We start from the raw sequence: 11,231 nt of genomic DNA, 5'->3' as shown, positions 1-11,231 counted from the left end.
TTTTTTTTAAATTAATTTAAAATTAATTCAAAAAAACATTATATATAAGGATTAAAATACAATTTTTACAAAGAAAAATCAAAAGTTATATCATAAATAGATTATATAATTCTTTTTTTCATGTAATTTGTATTTATTTATTATTTTAAATTTATTTATTTTTAATTTAATATTCTGACATTTGAAAAATATTCTGAAAATACATTAATAAAAATTTCTGTATTTTTTTTTTAAGCTACAAACTTGTAATTGAAGAATTCATTAAAAATGTAAGACAGTGGTTTTATGATTCATTTCATTGAATAATTAATAAAGCAGCAAAGATAAAAGTAATTTATAAATAAATATATATTTTTAGTTTTCATTTTAAATTCTGCATTTTATCAACTTCATTTTCTTTTCATTTTCATTCGTATTATTTTGGGTTTTCGTGAAATGTAAAATAAACTTCGTGAAAATGTAATTTATAATGAAGAATAATTCTAAATATCTATAAAATTACAAAATGGTTTGAGTGTTTTTCTTATTCTATATTATGAGAGGCTTATCACTGGCCAATTGGATAAAACCACCGAAAATTGTTGTGAGTTCCTGCCTCGGGAACAGGGTGGCTTCACGGCTTTCTTCACGTATCTGACATCTAAATAGGGACCCACTTCCCATAGAAAGTCCTCCGAAACTTTTCAGGAAGTTTGGGAGGACTTTCTCAGCAGCCAAACTTTTCAGGAAGCGTAGAAAATGCCTCGAAGACAACATCAATATCACCAGTTAATGACTGGAGAAGGAGACCGTATCCTGGAGCAGCGCAACCTCGATTTGTCAATGCGTGCAGTTGCCAACGCTTGTTGAGTACCATCCAGCGGTGTGTGACATTACGAACGCAGGAACATCTGCGAATACGCCGAAGACGGAGTGGGTCGCACCAGCGCACGAAAGAGCACGCAGACCGGCAGATCCCGTTCGCGACGACTCAGAATATTCGATGCCGCCTGTCGCCGTAAATGGCTGCATCTGTGTCCGCCTAAATCGTTCGCAACAGGTTGCATGAAGTCGGGCTGCACACAAGGCAACCAGCAACCAGTTTGCCATTGACCACTCGATTCAGGGCTGCACGCCTGGAGTGGTATTGTCATTATAGGAACTGGACCACTGAATGGCATCAGATATTGTTTACGGGTGTATTCTGCTTCTGTCTGTGGAGGAATGACAGCCGTGGACTGTTGTGGGGGTACCCCGTAGAACGCTATGTGCCAGCTCTTTTCGCCGAGCGTCACACTGGCACTACACCAAGCATCGTGGTTTGAGAGGCATCATGTTCGATCAGCGGACAGCCCTGGTGAACATTTCTGGTACTCTGACAGCAGACCAGTATATCATACGAATTGTGGGGCCTGTGTTCGGCTACTGGTGCTGGCCGCACCCGACACGGTGTTCTAGCAAGACAATGCCCGACCGTACGTCACACCAGCCTGAACGGAATTCATATCCTTTCCCTGGCCGGCAGCCTCTCAGGATCTTTCTCCTATCGAACACCTGTGGTATTGAGATGCACCGGAGACCACCGCCATATACCGTAGACGACACGCGTGCCGCAGTGGACTCAGCTTGGCAAGGGATACAACAGACAACCATTAATCGTCTCATTGATAGTGTGCCTCGCCATATAGCGGCCTTTAAAGCTGCCCGTGGGGGCCATAATCGTTACTGAATAAACAGATGTATGTTGTATATTTTTGTTTGTTCTTTTAATCATTTGCACCTCTGTCACCTCTACCAGTCCTGCAATGTTCATGTGGCTACGCACATTCCTTCGTAATGTTACAATTTCACTTTTTAGGAGTGTATTTATTGATATGAGTATTTATCTCCAAAAAATTTATAACAACTTTACGAATTGCTAACTTTAGTTTCTTAGAAAACCGTCGTAAAACGAGCCGTTGTTTCCCGTAAACTCAAACTTATAACTTCAGATTATGTTCCTGGAAATTGGATTTTAATTAACAAGAGAGATTAGGCAACCAAGAAATTAAATAATCTGAAACATTGTGTCCAATTACGGCACTTCATTCGTAACAAAACTATTTTTCGTTCGTGCCATATTACGATTTGAGGCCATGGAGTTTCATGCAATATCTTATTTAGCGTGCGGTTTGCAAATTAGTCCAATAAAATAACACCTCGAGTAATATGTTGGTGTATGAAAAGAGATTATACAGAAGTATTTTCGCATAAATTTACTAAGCACAAAGACTCTATTTTAAGGTTTGAGGTGGGGGTTACTTAAAAAACATAACATTGTAAGCAAAAAAAGAGTTGTAACTTTCGTTTAAATGTCTTTATCGATCGGAAGTTATTTCGCAAAACAAGGTATGAACATATTTTTCAAGGGATGATTTTGCCCCCTTAAACCATAATATGAACGAAGAAAAAACAGTATTATATTACGGATGGACTACTCTACTTGTACTCAATGTTTCAGATTTTTTGAATTTCAGCTTGACTAGTTACTGATAAGTGTTACTGACAAGAGGGATTACTCTTGTCATAACACTACATAGAATTGGACATCAAAATACGTGCCATTTTATATAGCTATAATAGAAAACGTATACAGTCGTAACTTCAAGCGTCGTAAAGCAAGGTCTAATGTACAATACAGGTTTTATACAATATGTGTTCAGACCTGTCTGTATACAGAACTTCTGAGTATCCTGAGTGTGCAGTTTCGATTTCTGAGAAAATAAATGCTACTTCAAAATTCAGCTGCTAGGACGAAATTTGGCGCTGCTATCACCTTAACGTGCTTATTAAGTTCATTTTCAAGAAAATTTTCAGCATCGAGACTGGCAATAAAGCGACAACAGCGCCAAATTTTGCCCTACCGACAGAATTTTGAAGTAAACATTTTTTTCCCGAAAATCGAAACCGCATACTCAGGACAGTATGTATACCAAATTTGGTTGAGATACGTCATTAGTTCTTTCTACAGAGAACTTTCAACAACTACTCTTTAATTTTGATAACCCTACAGCCTATATATATACTGACCTATATATATACTGTATATATATAGGTCAGTATATATATATAGAATAAGTTATGTGTAAAGTGATATGAGAAACCATAAGTTTCTCATATCACTTTACACATAAACCATGAGAAACCATACTAAATAAGTTATGTGTAAAGTGATATGAGAAACTTATGGTTTCTCATATCACTTTACACATAACTTATTCTATATATATATACTGACCTATATATATACAGTATATATATAGGTCAGTATATATATAGGCTGTAGGGTTATCAAAATTAAAGAGTAGTTGTTGAAAGTTCTCTGTAGAAAGAACTAATGACGTATCTCAACCAAATTTGGTATACATANAATATAAATAATAAAATAGAAATAATAATAGAAATAATTTTTATTTTTTAGGAGTTTCATATAAAAAATAAAATGTAAATTTAAATGAATATTTTTCTTTTATTGAGACAACCAAATTTGCCTTTTATTACACAATTTTCTACTTTATTAAACAAGTAAAAAGCCAAAAAATTATAAATATAAAATTTACAAATTTAAAAAATGCTTTTAAAATTTTTAATTTATATTTAGTAACATTTAAAAAGTCTCACTTTTGACCTTATTAAACGTTGAAGTTAAATTTTGTATATTAAAAAAAAAAAATAGAAATAAAATCAAATCCTATAATAAACAGCTGAGTGTACAAAACTGAATTTTGAGAAGGAGCATTTTTACTAGTTTTAATGGTGACAAGTTCAGAGGAAAAGCAAGAATTTCCGTTTCTGTACTTTATCTAGTAAAGATCCGGCCTTGTTTAGTAGAAGTCCTTGAAGATATAACCTTATACAACCTTATTTTTTCTTTGAATATAAGATAAACAAAACGTGAAAGTCTAACTCACGATAAAAAATTGTGTTTTTTAAGAAAGTTAAAGCTAAAATTAAATATATAAAAAAAAACTCAAAGAACCAAAAAATTAAGTTGATTTTTCTGTCAATTTTTCATAAAGTTGTATTGATTAATAAAATAAAATAAAATTTATCTAATTTAAAATTATTTTTATAAACTATAAAGGCTATTTTATAAATTTAATATACCTGTGTCGTGTATAAATTATTTATAACGTTTTTAAATGATGTTTTATACTTTTAATAAATTATCTATAAACTTTATAGATAATTTAAAGATCAACCTGTAAAGGTTATTTCTTATCACTTTAAATCCCCTAAAGAGCTTTGAATCTTTGCATTTTAGGGATTATTTAGAAGGTTATCTATGTTGATAGAAGTTCATGCATTTATAGAAGTATATGAGATTATAATACTACTTTTAATTCCCTCAACTATAATAAATAAGTAATGTAAATCCTTATTAATCTCTATAACTCTGCAGGATTTTATAAGGTTTTGTATAAACTATATAGCAAAACGTGTTTGTATAATGCAGATATAGGTAACATTTTATAGGATTGTCTATAAGGCTACTAGTGATATACAGGTAAGTTACTGTAGTATTATTTAGTTTATTTATAATAGTTAATAGAAGTAAAAGTGCTCTTATGACCTCATAAACTTCTATTTAGAAACGCTTATAGTCTTAATTAAAGAAAAACCTTATAAATTACTTAAACAATCACGAAAATTTGTGAGTATAATTTCTGAAAAGTGACTTAAACGTATTTTATGCAAACACTTCAGAGAACTTTGTAAATAATAAAGTATTTAAAATAAGTGTAAAAGTTAGTATTTCTAATGATAAACTGACTTTTGGGCCACACTGTATTATGTCTTAAGAATTTATAGAGTTATGAAAGTTATATAAATTCTATGAAAACAGTAAATTAGATTTTAGTCCTTTAGATTTACATAAAGAAGTAGACAACTTTATAGAATATATTACAAAAAATAGTATTTTTTGAGTATATATTTTATATTTTTAACATAGCATATAAGAAAATAATAAATACAATTCACTTTCTGATATAAAACCCAGTATAAATTACAGATTAATTGAATTAAATCTATGGTATTGTTAATATATACACCTGATTTTTATCTTACTTTCAACATCACCTGTGTTAGAAAGGATAAAATTGTTTTAGAGAAAAAATAAAATGTTCGAAAAATTTTTCGAGACTACGTAATAATTTTAAAAAATTTGTTTTTTTAATAAAAAATAAAATATTAAAATATAATTGTAAGTAATCATCAAGAGTAGCTTTCGGTGCTGATTCTGTTATTAACAATCAGTACTGACTGATCCCTGATGGATAGTATTAAAGATCAGTTGATTTCGCTTTTTGTTTTTCATTTTTATATTATTTTATTTTACTTCTGTGTGGATTTAAAATGGATTTTTATCAAACAGAATAGCTAAAGAAGTACGACAACCATTGCATGTCTTTCACTCCATGGAGACAAAAAGAAAGTTTCTATATTCCAGACTTACAGCAAAACTCATTTAAAGAGTTTTCGATCCTGGAATTTGATTTATAGAAGTAAGAATTCTTTTTAAGAATAAGATTTTTAGTTCTGTACACTCTACGGATAAAATTTCCTTGAAGTATCTTTTATCCTGTGTTGTATAGGGACGAGTTTCTATTTAGATTGTTCGATCCTGTGGCTGTAGGGATATGATTCTTTGTAGAGTTTTAAATTGTGTATATACAGAGATAAAACTGAGATAAGTTTGTGTACGATAAGATTTAGAATACCGGAATTCTTGGAGGATTATTCGATCCTAAACTCTAAAGAGAAGTTTCCTTTCTGGAATAATCAATCGCGCACTCTAGAAACAAAGTTTTCTTGAAGGATGCTTAAAAATATGTATATTTGTGGTATGTACTGTATAAGGATCATATGTTCTTAAGAAAACCCTTCATCGAATTGTATTAATAAATGAAAAAGTTTATTCCCTAATCAATTAACATACTTCAATTTTTATTCTATGAACTTTCAGAGAACAATTAATAGGTATGAAAACGAATATAACATCCGGAAAAAAAACATTTTAAGCCATTAGAAATACATCTATATATTATAACCCTCATTTTTTTATATGTTTGCTGTTTTTTACAGAAAGTTTTTTGAATGAAATCAAATACATCAGTTGAAGAATGGATGACATTGAGATATATTATACTTGATGATGTAAAAAATATTATTGCGTACAAAGAGTACTTTCAATTGTAAAAATCCTTCAGGCGAATTATATATTTTCAAATAAAAAGACGAAAAATATATAATTTTTTCCGTTTGTACAAGAAAATAGATCAGGCAAAGCGGTTTTACTAGAGGATTTTCATATTGAAAAATTATTATTACGCTCTTCAGTCACACAAATAAGCTTGATACATGAAAGTATAAATAAAATAAGCAGATAATAAATTATTTTTAATATATTTTATTCTAGAATTTTCAGATTTAATAATATCAAAACTGAATTTTCAATCCATTTACCATGCTCATAAAATAAATATTGTAGACAAATGTCTGTTAATTGTTTTAAAGACATTAAACATTGAAATTGTATGGCATTGAATTATCAATTAATGGCGTTAATGAATGAGAATTTTAATTATAAAATTAAATTATTTCCAGTGGACGAAACCCTATAAAGCCGGATACACACATGCGGCGCGGCAAGGAAAAGCGGCAGAATGACGTCACTTTTTCTCGCCGCAGAAGTCGATTTTGGATTTTGTGCCGCTTTTCTCGTGCCGCAAAAGTTGGTTGAATTCTATCTTTTGCGGCAACGCCGCCAAGACGTTTCTATCAGCCAATAACAGTTTGTCTCGTAGTCACGTGAGAAAATACAATCACGTGGTGTTTTAATGGCGGAAAGTTCGAGGCGGTTAACCGAGATAATTAAAATCAGAATAAAGAGGAAAGGATAACAAATTTAAAACAAATTCTACACAAATAATCATATATAATTTAATTCAAAGAACAAAACAACCGAATCTTACTCGAAATAGTATTCTTTATCGAGAGATCTTGATCCACGAATAAGTCTATTTTGTACACCAGTTCTTTCTCGATCCAAAAAAGTATCTCTAATTCAAATCTTCGACAAAATCTTTTAGCTAAATAAAGCGAGTCATACAAAACAAAATTTGTAAACACGTGGATAGGGACAGTGTGTAAACACGTGGATATCGTTCGCCATCTTGAATACTGAACGCACGCGCCGAAATGTAAGCGGATTGCCGCTTGTGTGGTTGTGCTGCCGCGCGGCGAAGACGCGTTTGTGTCACCGCTTTTCCTTGCCGCGCCGCATGTGTGCATCCTGCTTTATAGTTACCAACGTTTTCAACCTTTTAGATTCCATAATTAAGGTATAAAAATTATCAGAAAAGGCACAAATAAAATAATTTTTAACATTTATTTTGTAAAAATTTACTTCTTTTATAAGCAAACACAATTTTTAAAAATAAATAACTTTGTTTTGTTAAATAATTTTAAATAAGATCAAAAATTATTTCGTGTGGAACTGATTTTCAACAAGATAAGGACTTGTTCTAATTCTCATATCGTAAAGAATTATAGGTTTATTATATAATTTGACACTTAGACATAATACTGATTTATTCTTCAATAATAAAATAAATCATTTACAGGCGGTGTCTTTTGTTTTGAAATTCACGCAAAGTTCAGTATAAATTGTTTGTAAAACTGCTGACTTTTTTCATAAATTTTACTTTATTTACGAGTTATATAATTTATTTAATCACACTTTATTACTGTAAAATAAAGTAATTTATGCCAAATAATCAATTATATGTATTGGTTAATTATATGCAGGATTGCCCAAAAATCAGTAAACCGTGCGTAGGATTTATATTTGCATGTATAAGTCTATAATAGATTGTTTTTCGTACACAAATTGAAAAAGTGTTAAAGAAAAATAGAATTAATCCATTAAGTTATTTGAAAAAGAGCAGTTTAGTCTTTACAGTGGTTAACTGATTTTCGGGCTACCTTACAGTTGTGGCTGGGTCGTAAAAACCATTAAACAGTTGTGGAGTCATGGGTTAATGCCTGTCCAACGGGTAGACCACGTGTATTTTTCCGGGTTTACTTCATAACATCTAAATATAGGCCAGTTTCCCACGCAAAGCCCTCCCGGTACTTGAGTATTGGAAAGTCAGGTTGATGGAGTAAGGCAACTCCATCAACCTGACTTTCCATTAGCCTTAATGGAGCCTTCTCTAAGTTATTAATTCGTAATTTGTGATCCTAAGCTGTAGTTTTAAACTGTAGCCTCGTAAGGTGAGGAGGATCTAAGCTCTAAGGTAGTTTAGAGTATGCGTACCTTTAAGTCAGACATAAAATTATACATATAAATTTCTAAGTAAGCTTTCGTCTATTTCATTTTATTTAGATTATTTTTAATTAAAAATATTTTTAAGAAATACTTCTTCAAATACTTATAAATCTATTCGTTCTCAATATAATATTATAGAAAATGCCTCATCATCTAGCATCCAGAAATAGAACTCATACAACATGAGAACTTTGCAGGTGCACTCATCTTCAGACATAAACGTTTAAAAAAAAATTAAAAAAGAAAAGAGGAATATAAACAATACCCTTTAAACATCTATCCATTTCAATTTTTCTTATTTACATAAATCTATATCTGAGAAACTGCTGAGAAGTATAACAATTTTGAAAAGACTAAAAATGTTCAATATTTGTCAAGAAAAATTTTTAAAAATCAGAATTAATTTAATTAATAAATTAACATTTAAAAAAAAATACCGTATTTTGATAGTTCTCTATTAAATAAAGAAGATACACGTCCTGAAAGATTTTAAACATAAATTATTCATAATTAGATAAAACTCCGCCCATTTAAATTTCATCAACCAATTAACTTTTAAGAAAATTCAAATTAATTTAAATAGTTCAACCGATTCGTCTCCGCTATTTTAACAAATATGACTCCATTAGAACTCCACAGATAAAATAGATATTATTACACAGGTTAGTCCAAAAGTCAGTTAACCGAGATGTACTGTATGTTACGTAATTTTAAAAATATCTTAGTTAACTTACTTTTGGGCCACCCTGCACTTTACATATTTTATTTTTTTTGGTTGTCAGTAGATTGATTATTTGAAATCGTTTACGTTTCGTGACGCTTTCAAAAGTCGTCGTTGGGCATAATATAAATTGTTTCTAAATTTAATCACAGGTGCATGTGATCTAAATTAATGTATCTTTAGAATCAATTTAGAGAATTGTCACTTTTAATCATGCTTTTATCTCAACGTTTAAATAATTGTTATCATTTCTGTAACCTATTTTTTGAATAATTTAAGATGAAACGTAAGCAAAAGTAGTTGTGTATGTAAGCTTAACACGCAAACAAACTGGCAACGTGTTAAGCTCACTTTGTGTGCAGATTAATGAACTTAAAATATAAAATAAAACAATAAGTGTAGCAAAATGGGAGATTTTTGTATTTTTTCTATTGGCTCCCTTTAATGAGAGAAAAGACTTCTTTAATGAGTTTTGTTAAAATGCGAAAGAAAGGTTTTTTCCTCCTTTAAATACTCTTTTTGGGCATTTATTTTGTCTTTCTTTGCATTTTTTTCTTTTGCTTAAACATATATAGATTTTTTACACTGAACATACTAATTGATATATCATTTCTTTCTATTTAAAAAAAGATGTCATTTCTCTTACAAAATATTTATAAGAATTCATTTTTTTTATTGCTAAACAATAAACAAATTCGAAAAGATTGTACTAATATTAATGAAATTCCCAAAATATATGATATACAGGACGATCCAAAAGTCAGTTAACCGTGCATTGTTTTTGCGTGTTCCTTGCATACTTAATTTAACAACAATACGTTTACCTTCCACAACATTAATGGAGTTCATACTAGTTGACAATTTGTAATAAAATATTCGAATAAAGCAGCAGTTAATGTTTTACAACGGTTAGCTGACTTTTGGGCCATCCTGTATGTTTAATTAATGTTATCTCTATAACATTTTAAAAAATACAGAAGACTATTATTTTCTATTTGTAACAATATTTAATAATTTAGTTTTTAAATTAATATTATGAAAAAAAAACAATTTTTTAAAAAATTACTAAAATTTTAGATGAATTAATCGTTAATTCTCTTAAAGATTTTCCCATTCAAATAAGAAGAATATATAGTAATTTTATAAAAACAAAATTGTAAATTATATGGCAACAAAAGTATAACGACTAAATTGTCCTTAGAGTCCTTATAATTGTATTCTACAGTTTTATAATACTTACAATACAGTCTTATATACAGTAGTCTTATTTATACTATCAAACTATAAGAAGAAACTCTGTAATGTATATGACTATAAAGATTATAAGGATAAATAGAGCTGTAAGGACCAAATGTATACTATGACTATAAGGACTACAATATAAGAATTTTATAAACCTAAAATTATAAGAAGTAAACTTGTAAAGTATACAACACTTAGAATAAGAACTAAGTATATTGGAATCCCTATTTAAAGTTTTCTCAGGGACCAGCAAATTTTAGCCTAAAATTGAGACAAACTTAGAATAGGGATTTTTGGTGTTATGGAACAACTAAAAATGCACTTATAATCAGAATAAACGTTGAATCGAGAAACTTTAAAACGGGGTTTCACTGTAATTTTTATAGTTAAAGGTGATTTTATCTCGAACTACACTACAATAAATGGTGATGCATATCTGCTCCTGCCAAAGATGAGATTCCTTTGCTAGAGTTTTTATCAAAACAATTCCACCCCCTCTAGATACGTGCAAATTTTTTTGCTCTGTTTTCAAATTGTACTTTAAATTAAGCAATTTAATAAATAAAATTAAAACTTAAACTGTAAAGTCTAAACTTTATTTATTAAATTGTTTATTCTGTAAGCAAACTAAAATTAACTTCTCTCATAGAAAATTAATGGAATATCTTATATGTAATTATTGGAATTGCTCAAAAAATTTGAACATAATTTAATTATTTTTAAAAAAAAATAGCAATAAATAAATCATAAATATTTTTTTAAAATTAATTTTAAAAATATCATAAAAATAATTATTTTAGAAGTATTTTAAAAGTAAAACCATGAGAATTTGTTTAAAAATATTGAATTTAAATTAAAGTTCTATTAAATAAATGCAAAATTTTCTTTTAAACAGTTTTATGAGCAGTTTAGTCT

At 29.5% G+C, this 11,231-nt stretch overlaps 1 protein-coding gene and 1 pseudogene across 1 annotated transcript in view; one reads left to right on the top strand and one right to left on the bottom strand.

Annotated features, from left to right (window-relative positions):
* Positions 1-11,231, bottom strand: part of LOC111624733 (otoferlin-like) — a 169,561-nt gene that overhangs the window by 134,722 nt on the left and 23,608 nt on the right. The gene's annotated exons all lie outside the window — the stretch shown is intronic.
* On the top strand, positions 614-1,673 carry LOC111624732 (annotated as a pseudogene).

The sequence above is a fragment of the Centruroides sculpturatus genome, unplaced genomic scaffold (genome assembly GCF_000671375.1).
Source record: "Centruroides sculpturatus isolate CEXI.00-Female unplaced genomic scaffold, Cexi_2.0 scaffold396, whole genome shotgun sequence".
In the NCBI taxonomy this organism is placed as follows: domain Eukaryota; kingdom Metazoa; phylum Arthropoda; class Arachnida; order Scorpiones; family Buthidae; genus Centruroides; species Centruroides sculpturatus.
This window is presented reverse-complemented; position numbering and strand designations above follow the sequence as displayed.